This window comes from Anas acuta, chromosome 4 (assembly GCF_963932015.1).
Source record: "Anas acuta chromosome 4, bAnaAcu1.1, whole genome shotgun sequence".
NCBI lineage: Eukaryota > Metazoa > Chordata > Aves > Anseriformes > Anatidae > Anas > Anas acuta.
Window position 1 is genome coordinate 37,477,929 of NC_088982.1, and position 23,727 is coordinate 37,501,655.

General features: G+C 37.1%; 1 long non-coding RNA gene across 1 annotated transcript in view; it reads left to right on the forward strand.

Moving 5' to 3' along the window:
• The window catches only part of LOC137855980 (uncharacterized), a 226,764-nt gene that overhangs the window by 180,249 nt on the left and 22,788 nt on the right, over positions 1-23,727 (forward strand). Inside the window, exon 4 of the long non-coding RNA XR_011096111.1 lies at positions 21,376-21,459. This is a non-coding gene — a long non-coding RNA (uncharacterized lncRNA). The remainder of the gene's footprint in view (positions 1-21,375; positions 21,460-23,727) is intronic.

Below are 23,727 nucleotides of genomic sequence, written 5' to 3' on the forward strand. Positions count from 1 at the left end.
ACTGCCCCAGAGCTGCTTGCTGTACTCAAGTTCCCCCTCTCACACATTCAGGAGTGTGAACTGGAGACACGTGTGCCACGGTGTCTGTAAGCCTATACCATTGTAGGAGTAGCTATATGTATATATTGCCTATGTACATGTATATCACAGAATCACAGAATTTCTAGGTTGGAAGAGACCTCAAGGTCATCGAGTCCAACCTCTGACCTAACACTATCAGTCCCCACTAAACCATATCCCTAAGCTCTACATCTAAACGTCTTTTAAAGACTTCCAGGGATGGTGACTCCACCACTTCCCTGGACAGCCTGTTCCAATGTCTAACCCTTTCAGTATAGAAGTTCTTCCTAACATCCAACCTAATGTACATGTACATATATATGTACATATATATATATGTATATATATATATGTATATATACATATATATATATGTATATATGTATACATATATATGTATATATATGTATACATATATACATATATATATATATGTATACATCCAACATGTACATGTACATATATATGTATACATATACATATATATGTATATGCTGTGATATGCCTATGGCCTGTAGGAAAGGCTTTGTTGCTCACTCCAGCCACTTCATAAGCACATCCAAATTGTAAGCAACCAAACTCAAAATATTAACTGTTTACAAACCCACAAAATCCAAGTCCCAACAGCAACAGTCAATACTTTCTATTGCACTTACTATTTGCATCCTAAGGCTGTTATAAATGTCATACAAAATAGTTCTATTCCATGAAAGACTAAGAATGTATGTTACATACAAGTCTCAAAATACTGTTGTAAGAGCCAGGTTGGAGACTTGTACTGGGCAGAATTAAAGCACCAATGACTGCTTTTGGAATTTCCACAGAGATCTAGAATTGGTAAAATGTTTTTAAACCTACCTTAAACTAGAGGAAATGTGCTTGCTTGATGAATGAAAAACAAGATTTTGTTTACCTTTATTGGAGATTTTTTTTTGTTTGAATACAAAAAAGTTCATTCAAATGTCTGAGCAGATTTCAAGTTCTGGAACTAACTATGGACCAGGAGATTAAAGAACCAGGATATTGAATAGCAAAATGCAAGGTAGATCAAAAAAAATGAGATACTAGAGAAGCACGACATGAAAACTTCCAGAGAAACTATCCGTCTTCTTCTCACCTTCAGGAGGTTATGACTAATTACTACAGTGAGGGGAACATGCCTAATGTATAACTGTGTTTAAAAAAAAAAATCTTGAAACATTTCTTGATGCTTTAAAAGGACACATAAAACATTTCTAAAGAGCTTCAAGGACATGGTTTAGGGGGTAATACTGGTGGTAGGGGAACTAGATGATCTTGGAGGTCTTCTCCAACCATAATGATTCTATAGTTATATGATTCTATTATTTTTTATTTTTATTTTATAGTAATCTGTTTTGGTCAGTGGCAGCTTTTTCTGTTTTATATGTCTTTGTGGAAGGTAGTTATGGCTCTTAGTGGAAGTCACCATCCTATGTGGTTACAGTTCTTAGAGAATGGGAAAAAACAGAGCCACAGGAGATGCCATGGGGTCATCCAACCTAGAGAGGCAGACTACTGGAAGATGCTTTTGTTTTTAAAATCTTCAGATTCAGAGAGGTTCCAAAATGTCCTTGAAATAATGTCCCCTGGAGTCTATTCCAGTGTCTAAAGACTCCTTTCTAAAGGGATGTTTCTGTAGCATCTAGCTGAGATACCGCTCTGCAGTTCAGGATCATTGTGTTTGATGTTTCAGGACAGCAGATCTCTCCTGCATAATAGATGAGCACAACATTGCATCACCATCCTTCCTGAAACCTTCTTTTAAATACCTGTAAACTATTATTCTGTAGATGGAGTAAATACAGGTTGTTGTTGTTATTATTATTACTATTAGGTTGCGGTTTTGTTTCTGACTGTTTTTCCAGGTTCCAATATTTTGTTTGTTCTGCTCTGGATTCTTTCTATGAGTCCGTTCTGTATTATACAAAAGGGAGATGAAAATGTTAAACCATTTTTTTTTCACCTGTAAAATATGCAACGTTATTATTTTTAAGCTGAAGTTAGATTTCACTTAGAATATTGAAATGATGACACAATTTTAGAAGAAGGGTTAACATGCAATCGAAATAGAAGATTTCATCAAGATAGGGTAATTTTTTTGTCTGGGGGTTGGGTGGGTGATACTTTAGGATAACAGAGATTACACATTTCTAAAATTCTGACAGCCTAATACAAGATTAATTATTTGAACACCTTTTATTTAAATATTTCATAGGAAAAAAAAAAAAAAAAAAAGAAAGAAAAAAGCAAGGTTAAGAAAGAACAAACTATATCAAACAGCACAATGAGATAACCTTGTATGAAACTCATTGTGGCACAGATGGCAAGTATAGATCCTATACAACAATAATAATTGCTACTGCTTTGACTTCTCCCTAAGGTTAAAAAAAATATATATCATTAATAACTACCATTGTCCTAAGTCATTGTCCTAAAGCATGTGAGCTTTAACTTCCAAAGAACACTATTAATAAACAAACACAGATAAATAACATGGTACAATCAATGAAATTCAGGCAGGATTGATTCTTACAACCTGCTCATTAAAGACAGAAAATCTGTCTGTAAAGAGATCTTTTTTATTGAAGACAATGACAAGAAGTATGTGGCCTGGTCTTAGCCATAAAACACAAGCACTCCATGCTGTCCTGAGTTAATCAAAGTTCAGCGAGAAGCAGAACTGACATATGGAAATCTGCAGCCTGCCATCTCGACATTAGAAAAACGAGTCTCCTTGTTGGGATGAGTCATTTGACTAGCACTGCAGAAGTTATATGTTTTCTTATCTTCCAGGAGAACATTCCCCTCATGTTTTCCATCTTGATTCATGATTCACTCATGATCATTTGATGATCCTAAAAGAACAATGACCTTCTTCTTGAAAGCATACAGGCAGTACTGGAAGTGCACACAGGCAGCATGAGAGGAATACCAACTAGGTTAGAAACATAAACAGGAAATTCAATAAGACTTGATTTTGTAACACAGGAGTCAAGGGGCAGCTTTGTCACTGCCTGGAATAATTGAGTCTTAAGTGAACTCAACAACAAAAAAGAAAAGAATGGAAAAAAAAAAAAAGAAAGAAAGAAAAAAGGATACACTACATAATTTCCATAATTTCAGTAGATGGTTTGGTGCTGGTTTTCTAAACAAGACTCTCCTGTCCTTTATAATTGTTCCTTGTAGTCAATATGTTTTCAAATTATTTATTTAGGATAAATGAGATTATCTTTAAAATTTTTGCCTGTGTAGTAACACTATTTTTTAACCAAAATTACAAATTTTACCAAAATTACAGATAATGAACCACATTATTTCAGAGCAAATAGGCAGGAAATAGTTATAGGAAGAAAGAAAAAAAGTTCTTTTTTGAATCTCAGAGATGGGCTGTTTTTTATAGCGACTGTAATGCGAATGAAAGTAAAAGTCACTGAATTTCTAAGTCTGAAAAGCAGATGGTGAACCCTCAAATCATTATGAAAACTGACCTTCGGGTTTTCATGGTTTCCCAGGATTTTCTTCAGTTTGTATTTGGTGAAATGGAGGCTTGTCTGGAGTGAACAGTGGTAATGAGCTGTAGTGGGTTTACGTGGCAAGGTTTTGGTAGCAGGGGGCCATAGGGGTGGTTTCTGTGAGAAAGATCTAGAAGCCGCCCCATGTTTGGGAAGGGCCCCGTTGTTTTCCAGATCTGAGCCAATAAGCGATGTTGTTTTGCGCCTCTGTGAGAGCATATTTAAGACAGGGAAAAAAACGCTGCGCCACACAGCAGCCGGGAGAGTCAAGGGAGTGAGAAACAGCCTTGCAGGTGCCAAGGTCAGTGTAGAAGGAGGGGGAGAGGTGCTCCAGGCGCCGGAGCAGAAGTCCCCTGCGGCCTGTGGTGAGGACCATGGTGAAGCAGGATGTCCCCCTGCAGCCCATGGAGTACCACGGTGGAGCAGGGTTTCACGCTGCAGCCCGTGGAGGAGACCACGGTGGAGCAGATGGCCCTGCACCGATGGAGGCTGTCGCCTGTGGAAGACCCCTGCCGGAGCAGATTCCGGGCCGGACCTGTAGCCCGTGGAGAGGAGACCACGTAGGAGCAGGTGATCTGGCAGGAGCTGCTGCCCGTAGGGGAGCCAGGTTGGAGCAGTTTGCTCCTGAGGGATGGACCCCGTGGTACGGACCCATATCTGGAGCAGTTCTGGAAGAGCTGCTGCCTATGGGAAGCTCACGCCGGATCAGTTCGTCAAGGACTGCATCCCGTGGGTGGGACCCCACAGCACACGGACGAGAGTGACCGAGAAGGAGCGGCAGAGAAGAAGTGCTGTAGACTGACCATAACCCCCATTCCCCCGTTCCCCTGCGCCGCTCGGGGGGAGGAGGTGGAAGAGGGTGGATGGGGGGGGAGGTGCTTTTGGTTTCTTTCGTTTCTCACTTCTCTAGCTTGTTAGTAATGAGCAATAAATCTTACTATCTGTCTTCTTATGCTGAGTCTGGTTTGCCCGTTACACTAATTATTGCGTGATTTTCTCGTCCTTATCTCAATCCTTGAGCCCCTTTCACATATTTTCTCCCCATTCCTCTTTGAGGAGGGGGAGTGAGAGAGCGGCTGTGGTGGAGCTCGGCTGCCCACTCGAGCGGAACCACGACATGAGCACATTCCTTTTGTGTGATTTTAATAATTCATATTTCAAAACAATGAAGAAAAGAGTGTCTTACTAAACAAAAATTAGCTACATTTTGAAAATTACTTATTCCCATCAGAGACTGGGACACAGCATAAACATTTTGAACATACCTCAGGTTGCAGATCATGAAAACAAAGCAAAACAAATGCACCTTTGTGTTTCTTAGTGCTTCCTGGTAAGGTAAGGCACAGGGACAAACACTTGTTTGAGGGATGCACTGAAATGCAGGGGAATTGCACATCAGGCCCACATGCACTGTCCGCTGCAGAGAAGGGTTCTGCAGTACAGCGATTTGTGCAGTTGAGGAAGAATAAAGCTTTGATGTGAGAGATGACCATCTTCTCAAAATGGCAATTTGCTCCTTCCCTTGCAGTATTTAGCACACTGGGGAACATGCAAAGATTTGGGAGAGTTTTAACTGTGCGGTCCAGATACTCAAGCGTGCGCTGAGAATCTGTGTAATTTTCATTTGTGTTCAGAAATGAGATGGTGCCTTTTTCTAGTCTACTGTGGATAAATTCAGTGATCTCCTAGATGTTAATGGAAGTCATGCAATATCAGCACAGACCAACACAGAAATCATCCCATAGCAATGTTTAAATTAGTAAAGAAAAATGTGGTCACTCCATGTAACACTCTGTCCCGTTTGCCCCCTTGTTTTTAATTCCTATTAATACAAATTATTTGAACATTACTATATGGTCTGTAATTACCTTTCATCTTTCTCCTTTTTATTTGCGTATTGTCAAACTCCATTACAACAGCTGTATGAAAGTTGGAAATGGTTTACTAGTGAGTTCCAAGTGCATGTCTTTGTGGCAGTGTAAACTGAAAGATCACAAGTCATCTATTCACTTGATGTGTGTCCTATTAATTGCACTTGTAATGTGTAAAACGCACTGAAGTTATCAGACAAACTGTGCTAAGTTCTGGTAGAACATCAGATGTGGCTGAATTATGGTCACAACGCATGACAACGTAAGAAAATGGTTTTGACAGATTATAAAAAGCTTTTGATATGGATCCAGCTCCCTCTTCCTTTAATTGGCAGTGACATGCTCACCTCCACTGCTCCTTCTGCTGGCCCCTTTGCTTCAGAGAGCAGGGAAACCTGGCAAGTCCCTGTGCGTTCATGGGATGCACTCCTCCCAGACATGAATGTAGGTTTCTGGTTTGCTTCTTGCATTTGCATCTCTTAATTCCTTCAGAAGGTGTGTTTATACAGTATCATTTCTCTAAAGAAACACTGTCAAGATGAAAAATGAAAGGCCTGGCAGTTAGAAAAAAATTAAGACTGTGAGACTCAGATTTAGCTTTATCTTGCATTGTCAAAAATTGATGAATAACAGCTGCAGGAGTGGTATTTGCCTAATCCCGCGAAGTGTTGACTCCTCTGAGTGATAAAATGTGCCCTAAATTCCTGCACTGTAAGGAAATATATTTTCCCTTTGTTTTAATTGATCAGAAGACTTAGTGTGTTGTGCCAAAGTCTCATCATTCACTCTCCACTTTTCAACTAGGGTTGTGATTATTTCCTGATACATATGTTGAGCTTATACCACCCCCTACGTCAGTGTTTCCAGCAATAGTTAACAGGCGTTAGGTGTGTCGTCTTTAAACCAGACATCGCAAAACAAAGAGTGGGGAAACAAAATTTGTTTTAAAGTGACTTGTTCGGCATCAGATTGGAACATTGATGACTTTCTAGGAGGTATACTTTCATAGTTAGCTCTTTGAAGTTAAAATATTCATCCTATATTCATGTTCAATACATGAAATTATTAAGTGAGGGAGAAAAAGAAGAAAAAATACAGTGTCTTACATATGGATGTTATGAAATAGGAGCTTTCAAAATACTTAGCCTTTGTGAGAATTATTACAGCTGGAAAAGCTGAGCAACCATTTTAGCTGTAGTAATTCTTACGGAGGGGCAGGAAGGCAAGATGGCAGGACAAACAGAAAGTAAAGTAGTAGTTACAGTAACATTCTTTTGAGGAAATATTTCTCCATAAATTTTTCTCTGTAAATCTTGGCACCATTTCAAATTTCAAAACTGCTTTTATTTGCTACAAGAAATTGTGTTCAATAAACTGCTTTTCCCCTAAAAATTATTTTTAAGCAGAAATTTTCAAAACAGAATAGCTCAACAGATAGTTAAAAAAATAGTTCAATTGCTGTTTTACTATTGAAGGAAGATACCCATTAATCTCCAAGAATAATTCAGTGTTTACTTTCATCCCGTGTATTTGTTGCATACCATTCAATGTAAAGTAGATGTAAGATGTTAGAAATACAGTAGCATCCCTACATAAGGGCCAGATTTTATAAAGGGACTTTAATATCATGTGGCTAAAACACAACCCCAGTGGAATTTTGGCACTAAAAGTATTATTATTATTATTATTATTATTATTATTATTATTATTATTATTATTATTATTATTATTATTATTATTATTATTATATAGAAGATCCTTTCCACTGGCATCTTCATATCTTCATTCAGTTCAAGATTCACTTTTGCTTGAAGACATACGAAGGTACCTACAGGATCATGGACATGCAACAGTTAAGTAACTGCATTCTGCTGTCCAAAATATTCCCAAGAAGTGCATTTCCAAAACCCCTGTGAAGATATTCTTGAAACAGAATATCATCATCTCATGCATAAATATTTGTGCTGGGAAGACTTTCACGTAAATAAAGCTTGGAACACAATCAGGCAATAAAGAAGAGGTATGTTACTTTTATAGATAAGAAATGTTTCCAGAAACTTGAAATCCAAAAAAAAAAAAAAAAAAAGTTTTTCAGAGTGTAGATGGGTGGACTGATGGACTGATTATTTCACTGTGGAGGATATTGGTTCCTAAATTAACAAATTTTATGTATTCCTGCAGTACATCAGTTTTTTGTTCTACAGCATGTATTTAGAGTTAGTGTCCCAAACTTACCCTGATGTAAATCAGCATAGATCATTGAGCACAGTGTAGTCCACACTGATTTTATAAACTATCAGTCTGCATTGTGGAGTTATTTCTATTTTCTCTTTTTGAGAAGAGATTGCACTATGATATGGGTCCCAAAAGGTTTGACAGTATCATTTTTGAAACTATTTACATTCCTGACACTGCATAATAAAATTTTTATTCTGTTCTTTTGTGACTTTTTTATTGCTCACTTTTGAAACATCATGTTTTATTATCTTTCAGTCCTGTTATCAATAGTGAGCAATAAGACAACTGTAATGACCTATTTTAATAAGGCTATTACAGGTTTCTATGTTGATTTGACATACATAAGTGTAGTAAAATAGTTTATGAGGAATAAACAGCTGAGTGATATCACATTCATATCCTGGGAGATAAAGCGATTGTATATGAGAAATAAATAATAGAGCAAGACACAGTTGGGTGATTTCAGTTTCCAAACTCCTAAGAATCAACGATGAGTCTGTTAGACACCTCAGGGCTCTATGCTTGGATTTAGGCACTTTATGGCTTGGTGTCACATGCAAACTTCACATGTACACATGCATTAATATGGATACAGGCATGTAACAGAGAGATTTCTTTTTCTGAATTGTCTAACTCCTCAAGGTTGAAGGGCTTCCAAACTCCCTTGGGCATCAGCTTTCTACTCTGGCATGGACAGGACCATTCAGGAGCTGGTGGGCTTGTATGGTCTGAGAGTAGACGTGTATACTCAGAAGAGACCTGTTTATACAACTGTTTACCTCCCATCCCTGTATTGGTGTTGCGTATACATGGAGTTCTAAGGGCTGGAGAAGGCAATGCATCACACTGTCTCATTTCTCCTCACAAAGGTATGCGAAGTATACTTCAAAGCCTAGCACTGAAGTTGACTCTGCTGTGGTGATTATGTACATTCATCTGCTTAGTAATACACGTCCAGACTTCTTTATGGGCAAATGTGCCTCAGATGCGACTGATCAAATACCACCGAGCCAGCATTTAAGGATGCGTGTTTACCTTTGGGTTCCATTTGTCTGTATTAACAGCTGGCAACATGAACATTTATTGGCTGTTTTCTGTCTTGCTCGCTTGCTCGCTAACATCCTCTCTATTCGGCTATTTGGACATTGATATTTTCCGAGGGATACATTTGTTTTCAAAGCCAAACTACACATGACTAAAATAACCCATTATTTCCCATTAGAACACTCTACTCAGCATTTGCTCTTTTTTTTTTTTTTTTTTTTTTTTTTTTTTTTCAGAAAGAATCACACAATCAGAAAGGAGAAATGTGGTAACATGTCCAATTACCTACCTCAACTGATGGAGACTCTATTGACTATTTTAGGAAAAGCATAAGTATTTATTACCTATTACCCCATGAATTTTCAGAAAACAACATTTTTGTCCTAGATTCAAAGACATCAAAGTATCTCCCTAAATGGATATTCATGTAATTTCAAGTAAATGTCCTCTGTCTCTCCAAATTGTGTAAAAATTAATAGGTAAATTTAGAATTTGATTTTTATTTTGCACAATAATTTAATAGGAAATTAATTATATGAATTCTGTTGGCAAAACTATGATGTACATCACACAGGAATTAACTGTGAACAATATTCTGAGCAGAAGGAAGCCAACCACAAATTTTAAAATCATGTGAACAAACTACATGTAGTATAACAGTCAAAGTAGTATGGTAATATAGACATAGAGCTTTCAGTTGTCTCAGAGCAATGTACAAAAGCCATGAAATATATTTCATACTACTGTTTTCACTACTTCTGTCAGACCATATTTTCACTACTGTCATTAAACTCTTAAACTCTTTAATAAAATAACTTTATTTTCATTCACTTACACAGAAAGTGAACATGCTTGGATCATGGAAAAAATCCTAATTAGGACAAGGAAATTTTAAAAATGAACACCAAGACCCATGGTGCTACAATTAATAAACCCCTGTTATCCAACAGGGATGACCTTTCAGCTTTTTACAATGCACTCACTCAATTTGTGTCAACAAAAGGCTTGCTACATGGAGAAGTCACTTGCCAAAGCGTACAGGTGGTTGCTGTATCTTTATAAGGAAGTGGAAATCAGCCCAAGTGGTTGTTTTAGCAATTTGATGTACAGTTGTTGGTGCATTATAAATCCATGGTGTTAGTATAATGAGCAGTAATTTAAGAGTTAGTCACTAGGTTTGATGACTGAAAGAGACATTGGAGCGTGAGCAGACACTTACCCCTGTTGCTCATTTCTTCCTCTGCTTAGCTAGACAAGATTGACACAGCCTCTGAAAACCCTGCTGTATGCAGGAACAACCTGAATTTTAGCTCAGACCAAAAGAGATAATAAAATATTTGAAAAGTAGATAGTACTTCCTATACAAAAACCACACAGTTATTTTCAGTGTGTACCTTTCCATTTTATTTTTTTTTTAGTTATCAGTATGTATGTCAGATATCTTTTTGCATTCGATGCTATTTTTCAGGAATAACAAATTATCAGGAACCTTCCAATGATATAAAAATAGATTATAATAATCATACACTATGCATGGCCTTTTTATAAGCTACCATCAGAAATGTCTATGCATTATGCACTTATTCTCTGAAATTGCAATGCTGTACGTATTCCAGCGATAGCATAGAGGGGAGTCTCCCCAGTATGTTTCAGTTTATTGTTTATTTTGGCATATATTCTAAATAATAGACAGGGCTTGGGGATTTTTTATTTTTATTTATTTATTTTTATATATATATATTAATGCTATGCTATGTATATACAAAAAGATGTCTTGACTGAAATAAGCCAAGCTCTTTGACTACTGTATTGACATTTATGCTTGAGGAAGTTCAGGCCTGGGAGCTCTTGCACAGCAAGTTAAAAGGCCAACACCAGCCTCTGACCCAAAAGGGAACATTTCAGTTCAGGCTCAATCAATTGAAAATGCAGGGTAAAATAGGCCTTCAGATGGCACAGGCTGCATTACAAGATACACAAATGCTTTCCATCAAGCTGAACTAATTCAGGTTTAGATTTCAACTGTGTATGTAGAGTAATTATAATTTATTTATGACCTATTAAGCAGATTTTTTCCAATGTGTAAGAAATCCTAATTAGGACCACTGTTTTTAAAAAGGAATCTCGCACTTTCTTTTATTTCCTGTCATCAAAGGCACAAAAGAGAAGGCTTTTGGTTTTGTTTATGTTTGGTTTGGTTTGCTTGTTTTCCATGCTGTCTATTGAATGTCAAGAGGCCATATACTCCTGTTGTAAAGTCGGGTCTTTGAAGTCTCCAAAGAATTTCAGAATTTTAATAAAGGGTTTATTTCTCAGAATACATAGTCCCCTCCTGAAATCCTGATTCCCGAGGGACCTGTAATGCCAAACCATCCGTAAGGGCTGTTATCTTGCAAGCAAATTTACTGAGGGGGAGGGGACTGAGCGTGGGGGAAACAGCATTAAATAATGCTTGGGAGGTTAATGTATGCTCCAGGGCCTCATGAAGAGACAATGCCATGAACAGAAAGTCTTCCAAACTCATTCCCATCCACCCTCCTGGCCTAGTTGCTGCCCCTAAATGGGCCTTTCAGTGGAAGAATAAGAGGCCACAGACTTCTGGGGATGTGATGCCATACAGACCAGGATCTGTGTTAGTAGGCACAGCTGAACATGAGGAAACAGACAAGTAGGTGAAGGACACAGAAAATAATATATAGAAGCACTGGCTTATAAAGGTCTGTTAATATATTTTATAATTTTAATTATACTGTAATGTAATGTGCAGAGTGGCCCAAAGCAAGCACAGTGCACTGGATGGACAGCCAGGCCTGCGTGATACTGAGGTAGACTTTGCAGCTTTCCCCAGGCTGTTTTGTGTGTTGTACATGTGTGCTTCAGCCTGTGCCAGGGGTCTGGGCAGCAGAGTCCAGTCCTGGGACATGTACGTGGTCCTGAACTTCCCCTCACCCTTTGCCTGGTTTGGCCTCAAAGCATCACTTGCTGTGAAAACTTAATTTGGTGTGATTGAGGACAATCAGTTTCTTGTTTGCTCGACTGTGCTTGCTGGATGAATATTTTCTTCTGTTACTTCATTTGAACATCTGTATCGCAGACTTGTAACACAAAGATACCTATGCATATACGTAAACAAAGCATGTTTACCTGTATCCCATGACTTTGCTTTTGCTGCTTCCTGATCATAAAATTACCTTTCTCAGGGGCAGGGGCATTAATGATGGTAAATATACATTCGTACTCTCCCTGAGTGGCTGTGCTCATTCTCTCCTTCCATGAGAGAGAATCAGCAGAGTTTGGTATGCAATACATCTTAGAGCAGTGCCCAAACAACCCTTGTGGAAGCCTCTGTTCTTTCAGATAAATTAGTAAAAGCAATCAGGTGGATACATCCTATAGGAAAATTATTAGGGCAGATGAACACAGCTAGGCTGGGTGACACCACAGCATCAGGAGATGTGCTTGGGCTAATGCACCAGAGAGGAGTGCTGGTCATGCCTGTAGTGGTGAGTCTGAAAGAAAAAGCAGGCTACTGCTGAGACTGAAGGCTTCCTTGTGTCAGGACTGAAGTCTCTCCCCTCTGCACCTGAAAGTATACATTTTATTTTGCTAGGGAAGCTTTCTTGTATATACTCTATTTCAAAAGCAAGGAAACAAAATTGGCTGTATTTGCTTGTACAGCTTTTTTTTTTTTTTTTTTTGGAAATGAGAAACTATAAAGCTACTTTTTAGTTATTGAGAGTGCAAACAAATGGATGGTGGGTCAAAGATCACTCCTTTCATAGTCTTTTATTTCTTCAGTATAGATTTGATTTCTGCATAGATTTGATATTATCTAAACTGCTTTGCTTTAACGCCGTCATGTCGTTCTCTATATGGGTCCTGCCAAAAGAATATTGACTGTTGACTGTTTTCCTCTAAGGCTTTAAGGTATGTTTTCAAAAGTGCCTCTAGGGTTTTTTGTTTCGTCTCATAACTCAAAAGAAATCATGCATGTGCGTTCTCTCTTTCTTCCTCTTTACATTCATCAAAGATGAACAAAGGCTGGTGTGGACAGCAAGTTACAGTCATACATAAACCATACGTCTATCTCAGGTTATTATTGTGAAAACTCCACTTTGTTGCGGCCTCTTTTGTATACCAACATGCTGAAAGTCACCAGGGGCGCAGCAAAGGAGGAGCGGCCCTTTGTTGCCGTGACGGCGTGGTTATCACGGCTGTGTGTGGGGACGGAGGGCTGATAGCACAGAGCTCCAGAAGCTTGGCCACGTACCCGTGTCCTGCCACAACACAGCACTGCCAATCCCTCTCTGTGGATCTGAAAGGTCTCTCTGTAATGGCAAACAGCTTCCACCAACTTCCCGGGGCTCCAGAAATGCTAATCAGCAGTTCTAGTCTGCAGCACATTTATTACACCCTGACGTACTGGAGACAGCCTGTTACAAATAGAACTGCCGAGTGAAAAATGCTGTTCCAGTGTTTTATAATAAAGTGCACCAATTAGATGCATTCATTAGGACAAACTGCTTGTCTTTTCTTATATTAGATCTTTTAAAAGGCACAATGCATTTCATAGCTCATTCTGCTCTGTATTATTATTAATTGAACAGGGCACATTACAAAGTTTTAATCCAATAACTGTAAATACATAATGAATAATATTTCCTTGGAGGCTATCGAGGTTGCAGCAGCTTCCTCCACAGCTTTGCATACTCAGACTAAGATATATTGTCGTAAAGTCCCCTCTTCCCTTGCTGTAGGTTCCCCACAGGTATTGCAGGGACATCATTGGAGCAAAGAATATCGTGTGTGCAGTCAAAGACAAATGTGTCATTTGTTAAAAAGCAAATTAGGAGCCAAAACTAAAATGCAGCCTTTCAACTTGCTCTTGTTGAAAAGGGTCACATGCACCAGTTCTTCATGTTGTCTTGCAGATCCCTGGATGCCAAAAGGAAAACAATGTTTTAATTTTAGCAGCATGAGGATTCCTAACTGCAGTATATTATTTATAAAGGGTAAATGGCAAACACTAAATGAAGACAAAAGGAAACATTCTGTTCCTCTCTGGGGGAGCACAACATTATTATACAAGGTTGTGATTGGGCATAGTAAGATGAATTGAGCTGCTGTTTCTACTGACAAGAACATTACTTCTTAGATTCCTACTTATACGTGAAATAGCTGGCACTCCCCAGTTATACTTAATGTAACGGATATGATCTACATCAAAAAGACTCTAAACTCAAAAATGCAGGTGTGTGTATAAAAGATGACTGGAGGGCACATGGAGAGATTCCTGTCTTTATTGTATACAGTAATATTCCCATACAGAGTAAGTGTTTGCAGTAACTTATGCTTGGACAGTACTCAAGGTGCTTAGCAGAGCTAATTAACTTCAAGAGAAGCAGTACATTAATGCAGTCCTACGACCACTAATGTAGTCCTGTAACTTCCGATTCTGAGCTATTTTATGGCCATTCAGCATGAAGGATGGTCACAGAGAGCTACGGGCTCTGTACGTGCCCTTGTAGCCCTGCCTATTAACCTGCTGAAAGTTACAGCAAGATGAGTTGCTTTCAGAAACTCAGATTTGGGTTCTTAATTGATAAGATCTGGTTTTGTATGATCTAGGCCTTTGGCACCTCTGAATACTTGGCCCCATACTGTTCTTTTTCACAAAGACCTGATCTTGTGACAATTTAAGACAATAGGAGAGAATTTCAAGAGGAGTTCTACATCTATTCTCTTTTCCCCTGAAAATATCTCAGAGCTGTTTTAAAATTTTTAACAGGGTCAGATCATAGTGAAATGAAGCATTAAGATATATACCGAGTGGTTAAGAAGAAGAAAATGGAAAAACCTCAAAGTATGCTGGTTACAGAAAAGCTGGAAGCCTTGGAACTGGTTTTCAGAACAGGCAGCAAATCTAAAATTTGCTCTTCATTGGTTTTTGTGATATCACCAAATGCATTATGTTACTAAGCACTGCTAGGAGTCTGTGGATATCTAGGATTATTAAAGGTTTCATTCTGTAATTTCCATTGCTTCATCATCTTTCTATTAACTGGATGGTGATGAGTCTGCAAAATTGCAGTACTGTAGCATGTACCTCGAATCAGGGAGAGTGAACCTACAGCGCCATACTTTGTGTAAGTCAAGTACTTCTCAACAGTTTTGGAAGCAAAAATTACAGTGATGCGTGCTTTTTTTCTGGCAGAATAAGTTCAAGTATTTATCCCTTTAGATTGAAATGTTTCCAGCCTTTACCTAAGCCAAGAAGGAAAAATCATAAATTTCATGACTGTGAAGGTTTCACTGCTGAGGGCATATTCCATGAAATTGTTTCTGTTGGCATAGCGAGGGCTGGTTAGACCACATAGTAGATTTTGAAAAGAAGTGACTTGATGCTTGAAGATGAAATGTAGACACCTAAATCCATACTGTAATCCTAAAATTGAGCTCAACTATTGCCTAACTCTGGAGGTACCTGATGTCCATAGATGCCCCCCTTATTAATCAGAAGATTCCTCGAGCATGAATAAATGGACTTTTAAGCTTATCTAATTACAAATTTGTCTGTGGAAGACTGAGCAGATCTACATTAACTGCTACAGGGTGTTTACTTTGTAAAGATGTCATATCCAAAACTGAGCTTCCCTACACATGGAGTGGTAGTAACTATTTTCATGTAAGGACATAAGGAAGAACCAGAACATCGACTGCTGTACGTGTTTCCACACATTCATGCAGGCACACTCTTCAGAAAAGCAGTGATGAAAAATACCCTCAGGGTGTGTGATCACCAGCTTCAAATCAGTTTAATCGAGGAAAGCAAGAGGACCTCTTCCTTCAGCTATGTTTTATAAGAAAAAACTGTGTCATAAAGAGAGAAAGCAAGTCCCCCCTACTTTCAGTAAAGTTTTCCAGAAACATTACTTTCTCAGTAGCCCTGGGTGGACATCTCAGCTCCATAGGGGAGAGCAGGACATGCTACGACCTTTTCCAGGAGCCTTTCCTGTTAGAAGGAAGTTGGTAAGAATACCAATACACCTGATACATAGACAGGTTTCTGTATTATGTGATATCAAGAGATTAAAAAAAAAAAAGTGTTTAGGATTGTGGAATTTGGGTTGGGTCTGCTCATAAGAAAACCCAGAGATTTTCTTCTGTTGGGAAAGAGAAACAAGTGCTTATGTTTGGGAGCTTAATAATTCAAGCTGGAACATAGGAAGATCAACTTTGAGCATCTTCTCTAACTTTAAACTAATGAAATGAAATGAAATGCTTGAATGAAAAACTATTAAATAGGCAAAACAAGGACTTAAACCTGACCGCCATAGTTCAGGTAACAATTTATTCATTTCTTCTTAACTAGAAGTAACTTTTGCTCCTCCTTTCTCCAAAGTCATCTTTCACAAGAATTACATGTCTGTGAAACTATTCCAAATTTTGCTTTGTTTTTGTTTCTGTAATACACTGCAAAATGACATTTTAAAATGTTAAAAAGTTTTAAAAGGAAAAAACATCTTATACTGAATGTCAAGTCAGTTCTAATTAAAACACAGTATGGTTCAAGTGCCATATACCATTCTGCAAAACTGTGGCTATTTTAAAAATATAAAAGTATTTTAGAACTATTTAAAGTAAAGGTGGAATACAGAAAGTCTTCAGCAGAGAGATCCAGGTATAAGAAATACCAAAGCAATCAGAACATCTCAGGTGGCAATTTCTTTAACACCAACATAAAATATCACTTACAAATAACTAACCATCGTACACTAAACAACTCTCAAATATCTCTGTTGTTTGATTTTTGTTTGTTTGTTTGTTTGTTTGTTCAAAGCCCATGAACTATTGCTGTAATGTGAACTGTACAGCAGGATGTGATTCTAGGTTACTGAAAGCAGCATCTAAAGGCTTCATTTTTTCACCTGTAAAATCTAAAGATTTTTTTATAAGAGCTGAATCATTTAATAGATGCTTTAAAGTCTCTGAAAAAAAAAAAAAAGTTTATTAAAATCCACGTAGCATTTATTTCGTGGTTATCTGTGTGTGAGTTTCAAATTCAGTGTGATAGCTCTTGTCCTTCTGGCTTTCACAGTGAATCGAACACTTAACTCCCTTCAGTAATTTTGGAAATCTTAATTTGTAGTAATTATGGTAAGAGCCACTACTTGATAGAAAGAAAGAATAGTTAGGTAAGTTAAAGAAATGTATCTATATTCCTTTTAAAATAATGAGCATACACAAATAAAAGGGAAATTCTTGCCAGAATTCAACAACCCCCTTTTTCAATTTGCATATTAAATTGTACATCTACCAGTTCTGTTAATTCAGCAAAATAAGAATTTCTTCTATAAGTAATTACATTATTAGTCTACCTTGGCAGTAATGATCCTAAGGTGAAGGTAGCAAGAATCATATTTCTAGCAGTGTCTCCTTTTTAATAATTAGTTGTAAAATTCCATTGTACCTTTTCTCCTCTTGAGAACTTTTCTCTCATCTTCTGCACCAAGCCATATTTAAACAAAAAGGCAGATTTCTGCTAAAATGGCAGATTTCTCCAGGTTCTTTTTCTTAACACTTGTTCAGCGTGTCCGAAGCCAGTATTCTCACACATTTTTCAGTTGCAAATTGCTTTATCAGACACTATTTTCATTTTCATTAAACTTTTCCGTACTACTTCATCTGTTCTGTGTAATATGGAAATAGAAATAATGCTCTTATTTACAGAATCACAGAATCATCTAGGTTGGAAGAGACCTCCAAGATCGCCTAGTCCAACCTCTGACCTAACACTAGCAAGTTCTTCACAAAAAGCTTTAACCAAGGATAGCAAGGACACTGGGAATGCTACAACAAAACCATGACCAAAGAAACAAGAACAAGGAGCTACCTGTCCCTCTCTCCCTATGGCTCTCACAAAAATAATAGTTTTTCAAAATCTAACAAACATGGTTAACATACTACTTATAGAAGTTTTATCTTGGTTTTGCTTCCAGGTTTCTTTTGGCATTTATCAAATTAAAAATATTGCATTTTGTTAATATTAAAATATTCCCTGCTGTCTCCTTACCGCCCTTGAAAGAAAAAATCTTTTATTTATTTATTATTTTTATATCAGCCACATTTATCAATTAAAAAAAATCACAGCTATGAATTTACGTGATACATTTTTTAGCAAATCCTAGAAAGATGGAGCCAATATAATCTCTCAAAAGACCATCAGCTGTTGTTTATTGTGTATATTGACCAGAGGCTAGAAAAAGCAGTCCTTCATCATGGATCTTTTGTGTTACAACAGAAATAAAGTGTTCCCTTTGCACTTGCTTTTTTCATCACCTAGAAAGATGCTGCACTCATGTTCAGAAATGAACATGTAGAACCCAGAAAAGAAAAAGAAAACAAACAAACAAAAAAAAAAAACAATAAACAAACAAAAAATTGTTGAGGCTGCTCCACCGAATACAATGAGATGATGAAAATGAATTCCTTTTCATCCTGATGGTTTGATTTCTTACCACATGTTGTCGCATTTTATGAGTCACTCCATGCTATACAAAGAAAAGGCTTGCCGCTATAATTTAGAATGTAAACTCATTTTTTATTTTAAAACAAAACAAAACAGAAACAAAGGTAGAGAGATCAGTGTCAACAGTACGTTATTATTTGTGTCTTCTCACCTGTCATTAATACTATTTATTTATTCTAGGTCATGCAGGCATGAAGCAGTAATTACTTGCTTTTGTTTAGACAAGTCATTCCATTTACAACTACAGCAATTAGAGATTTTTAAAGAGGAAATTTAATTATATAGCTTATAACTTTTCTCTTTTTAGTTCTAGAAATGTCATGCTCTTAGCTGCAGTTTTTACCTAACATGTAGTTTATTCAGTATGTACCAGGATGACATCATTTCTTGTTACCTCATATACAGACTCAAACACTGCTTTGTGCTATCAAGTCTTCTTTCCCCTTTTGAGTTCTTAGAAGTATTGAATTCAGGGAATAATTCCAATTTGATATATTTGAAGTTGTGGTGAGGTTGGAAATGTTTTTTATATATATGCACAAGTATCAATGTCAGACAAAGTAACATAATTTTTATAGTTTCCTATTCTTCTTGCCTTATTTTTTCTTTCCCTAAAGAAATTGAAGTAATATATTATGCTTACACTGTCCTAGGGAATATTAACTTTAAGGGTTGCACAGAAATTTGAGGGGAACAGCAAAGCGGACAGAAAAGTTATAGAAAGGAAAATGGGAGATCACTTGTAAAAAGCAAGCCAGTATTAGAGAGAAAACTTAAATGGCTTCCCTGTTCTTCAGTGAGCAGTGTGGTCACACATTTGTCATTCAGTAGTCTAAAATAAACAGAATTGATAAGCAACACTGTGCACTACTAGCAGTACTTGCACAACATTGACTAGCTACGGGAATCATTTAATATAATCAGTCTTTTATTTTTTTTCCACAACACCCATAAGTTAAGTGTTTGCAAATGTTATCTTGGCAGTGCCAGAAACAGATTCCCATTGACCTCAATATGTCACCAGAAAGGCTTTCTGGCAATTCTTTTGTTTCCCATATGGCATCTTCGTGTGTCAGAAAGGCAAGTGTTCTCTTATTTCTTCAGACAAGCAAAACACTCTTTTATTGTTACAAAATATTTATTCATGTCACAGTACTTTACAAAGTAGTATTTATTCTGCACCAAATAGCCTAAAGAAACAAACTTTCAGTTTGAAGAACTGTGTTTAGATTGAGAAGCTGAATTAGACAAGATCAACCTTATCCTGTCACATAATGTAGATGTTAATTGCATTTATTCAGTCAGATCATTAAAACATTGGAGAATCCTGCAGTCAGAATCTGCGAATTAGCATGGATGAGTACTACAAAGGAGATAGCAATTATATCAGAGATGTGTATATATATATATATATATATATGGATTTTTGTTGTTGGTGGTTTTTTTTGTTTGTTTGTTTGTTTTTGTTTTGTTTTGGTATATGTTTTGGAGTGTGCTTCAGATTCCTGTCTCTAGGGAAATGCCAGAAAATGGGTATAAGGATGCTGCAGGTAAAGTCCCCTCTCCCACTTCTGCTTCCAGCTATGGCTAAGACCTGTGCAGCAATTACCTGCTCAGCATTGTCTTGATGATGAAGATCTATATTAATAATATTAATCAAATATGTGATTATATTAGTATTAAGGTAATACTAATAAGGTAATACTAATAAAGTAATATTACTAATAAAATTAATGTTCTTACACACTAACAGCTGCCACATTTGCTGATAGGGAGTCAATCTTACCACTGACTAATGATGGGTGAATTGTCCCCAGTCATAGACACATGCAGGGACAGGTTTCACAGGTGCCAAAGCATGTTCTGGGTATGACCGGTGCTGCTTGTTTGGCTAAAAGAGTTAAAACTGACACCAACTTCCTCCTGGTTGGAACAAGTTTGCCAGAAGAATGAGAAGGCAAGAACAGTAGAAAATGTTCAGTTAAGGGAGAATTGTCAATGTGAACAGCATTAAGAAAAGTAAAATCCTGAAACCTTTCATTTGTACTTTTATTTGTACTCTTTGGAAATAGCAAGATCTCATTCTGCCATTTTAGAAACAGACTTCTATTTTTCTAATTTTGTGGTATTGTTTTTGTAAACAAAACATTCATTCTTAAGGAAAAAAAGGTAAAATGATTCTGAAGCATAATCTTATGTACTCATATTTCACTCAAATATTTCTTATATTAACAACAAAAAATACCCTCCGTTCAATCCTAGCCATACTAAATATTTCTGCATACTAAATGTTCTTGGACTGACCACTGCAGTTTTCCTGGTTCTGCTTTTATGCATGTGCTAGACAAAAGTTAAGAAGTTGCTCCTATCTTTTGCTTACTGATGTAAATCAAGGGTACCTTTCATGAAGTCAAAGACATTGCTCTAGTTTATCTGAGCTAGATTTTCAGATACTAAATCTAAGTTTTGAGAAATAATTAGTAACATGCCTTTGGGAGAAGCCAGTCGTGATACTGTATTTGAATGGAATTTAAAGCTGTTAAATGCATATTATTATTGTATTTTTTGTTTTGCAGTCAGGTTGGTTGATAAAGTCTAACAGTTAGTTAAAATTTGGAAGGGGACCTCCCAAATGATATGGTAGTATCAAAGATGATTCAAAGCAAAGTTGTGGCATGTCAATGATCTAGTTAAATCACACAAGTATCAGAAGTTACTGAATATTTCTATTTAAATGGAAGCTGCTGAACACCACATCATTTGTGGGGAATACAAACTGTGTTTTTACAAGCATTGTTCTAGTCTGTCAGCTAAGAAATCCTTCTTCCTGTTGACTCCAATGTCTTTGTTGCAATATTTATAAACCTCCTCTCATGTGTCTTTTAAGAAAATGTGAATTAGCCAAATAATGAAGCTAAAATTACAATCTGTTTGATAGCTGCTTGAATAGAAAATCAAAAACTTGCTGCTTTCCAGCCTCACACTGGAGACTTCCTTCTTTTACCAAAAGGTGCCCCTTTTATTGCTTGTAAAGATAAAGACTAATTAAATACTACACAGCCTTTCAGTAATTCAAAAGCTCCACTAATGATGTGTGCAGGTGTTACCCACAACCAGGTCTGAAGAATGAACAGAGCCCTTTGGAAGAGCAGCATCTTGGCAGCATGCAGGGCAGGAGATTTAGGTAGGAAACCTGGCCACTGGTAAAACAGAGAGATTGGGGGGATTAGGATATCCCCCCATGATGAAGTCTAGGGATACAAGGGAACATAATTGTGAACTTCCATTTTTCCACCTGTTTGAGGCTGGTATTTCTGAGCACTTCCAAGTGGCTGCAATACCACTTTTTTTGTTTGTTTGTTTGTTTGTTTTGTTTTGTTTTACTTAATTTTACATTTTGGAGACTAAGTATGATCAAGGTAATTCAAGCTCAGTGCTGGGTTTCTCTAAATGAAAGTGAAGGAGGGGTTAATACCTCATCCTAGGAGTTTGGAATGACATTTGAGCATGAAAAGCAAGATTCATTTAAATGTGAACCTTTTCAAATTATATTTTCTGTGAACTTGTGCCAACTCGATTAGAGAAACAGCTTTTGTACTGATCTGGTTAGTAAACTGCCTGTTTGTTTTAAATCTAATACAAATGCATAAATTTAGTGACATGCAGCTATTGGATATATTCATTTTCTTCAAGTATTGGTGATTCTGTCATTCTGAGTGCTCTGGGAAATAATGTTAAGGAAGAAATAATGACCTCTACATAAGAACTCTTTGAAAAGGTTTCACACAAGAACCCTTACACACAATGTATACACATTGTATATGTAACAGAATTCATTTTTTGTGTGCTTTTTTGTTTGTTTGTTTGTTTGTTTTTTTGTTTGTTTGGTTGGTTTGGTTTTGGTTAAGGTTTATTTTTTTAATATATTGAGACTACTAAAGAATAGTACTTTTGGGGCCTACAAGGGACTAAATATGGAATAATGTGAAGTAGCCTGTTAACGAGAATCATAGTCACCACAAACATTCTGATATTTACGTATATGAAAGAATTAATTCTGGCACTTGCTGATATCCCATCAATAAGGTGGACAGTCCCCATGATGTTCATCACCACCAGTATGAGTTATGTTCAGAGAGAGACTGGTAGCAGAGCAGCTTCTGACATCCGGATGTGATAAAGGGTCACCTAGTAGTGCCATGCCCGGTGACATGTCTATGTGTTCACCACAGAAAGAAGTGACCTTGCTGCACAGTCTTGTCTGGAAATAAAAAAGCTCAGGCTGTCATTCACATGGAAAAAAAAAATGACTTTATGAAAAAGAAATCACAGGAACTTCTGTCTTGCCTTTAAAGCGTTTCTAAAGGAAGCAAAGGAATATTTTTTATAAACTACAGGCAGACCATGAGTTTGAAAAACTTTGTTGCTTCTCAGTAATAAATACATCAATAACATCTAATTAAATTGAGTTTAGTTATCTTACGCCCTTCCAGAGTATAAAGAATACTTATTAGCAATATTTGAGCTTCTGAATGCCCTGGGTCCTGAAAATCTTTTGTTTCCCTCTCTAGAGCTGGCAGGAATCAGTAGGAATTTTCTTCAAGAAAATTCTATACTCTTATATCATACATATGAGCTCCCTGAATGCTGAAATGTTTTTCCTTAAAAACCACTTAACTATTGCATCCGTATATCTGTGATATGAGATGATGATGGTCTTTGAGTAATTGTTGCATAGATACAACCATACTGTTACATAGATTGTACCAGCAAATGGGTGTAGAAATAGCTTTTCTGGAACTTTGTCAGCTAAATGCAAATATGGCAGAAAATCTTTTATCCAAAGAGCTAGGTTGATATTTATGTGAAGTGCTTAACTCCAATTTCCTTGTTCAGTATTTCTTTGCCAGAAATAAAGTGGATTCTATCAACAAGATGAAATATAAATCTTGAATGATTGAGACCTTTGGGAACTGGCTGGAATAATGGATTGAATGTCATCTCTGTATGCAAAGTTGACAGAATCTGTCAGTCTTTAGGAAAGCTTTGATTTGTGCATGTTTATATACCTGTGTGTCTAAGGTGACTGTACGGTGAGATTCCTTAGCTTAAATGACAGCATACTTGGATCATTAATCTGGTCCCTCATTCTTATGGTGTCTAACAGATTTCAAGGCGACTGAGGGAACAGTCATGTATTCCTTTCGTAAAGAGCTGAAATAGTTTAAATATCTTAAGAGCCAGTGCTCCCATGGTGGATGTGTTTACTTCCAGCAAATTGTCATCTGGGTGCATCTTCGTGCACTGCAGTGCTTGGTATTGGCATTTTGGCTTACACTTTATCGACCTAATTTGACTGCACCGCTGCAGATGAGATGCTTCCGACTTCTCATTTTGCCAGCTGAGTTTTGTGGGTTACTACTTCCAGCCTGGGGGTGGTGATGACCAGCTG